The sequence below is a fragment of the Mesitornis unicolor genome, unplaced genomic scaffold (genome assembly GCF_000695765.1).
Source record: "Mesitornis unicolor isolate BGI_N332 unplaced genomic scaffold, ASM69576v1 scaffold33415, whole genome shotgun sequence".
Classification (NCBI taxonomy): Eukaryota; Metazoa; Chordata; class Aves; order Mesitornithiformes; family Mesitornithidae; genus Mesitornis; species Mesitornis unicolor.
The window spans coordinates 34140-34682 of record NW_010184110.1 but is presented as its reverse complement, the minus strand read 5'-3'; the positions used below and the strand labels follow the sequence as shown (position 1 = coordinate 34682).

Genomic DNA, 543 nt, shown 5'->3' with positions numbered 1-543 from the left:
GCAGGAATAGTGGAGGGTGGCTGAAAGGGGAGCGATTCTGCCAAAGGCACCGAGAGGCACTGAGGTGGTGAAAGGGAGGTATTGGAGACAATGTCGGGCCCAGACCAGGCAGCTCTGATGGGCACAGGGCACCCGTGGCCCTCTGGGGTTACTTCTTGGGAAATAGGTGCTGGGCTGGGGCAGCGGCACATCCCCCTGAGGTGCAGAGCCCCTTCTGCCCTCCCTGGAGCTGAGAGCAGGGTCAGTGCTCGCAGCTGCACCCCCCATGGTCCAGGCACAGGACCCCAGGGCTGGATGAGGCCTCCAAGCTCCGCCGCTCATTGACTGGCTTTGCTGGAGGAGGCCAGGGAGGGATTTTGTGCAAGTCGGTGCCTGCAGGATTTTGTTGTCTCTAGGAGCCGTTTCGGCCTGCAAATTCGCAGTCTGGTCATTGCTCTTGTGAGCTCCAGTCTGCCTCGGGTCCTGCCCCGGTTCATGCATTTAAGCAAGAAAAACAAGGAGAGGGGAAAAAAAAGCCCAACACCACAAAGCCCTGCGAATCCC

General features: G+C 59.7%; 1 protein-coding gene across 1 annotated transcript in view; it reads left to right on the top strand.

The window, feature by feature from the left end:
- Positions 1-543, top strand: part of TCF3 (transcription factor 3) — a 59147-nt gene that overhangs the window by 43869 nt on the left and 14735 nt on the right. The gene's annotated exons all lie outside the window — the stretch shown is intronic.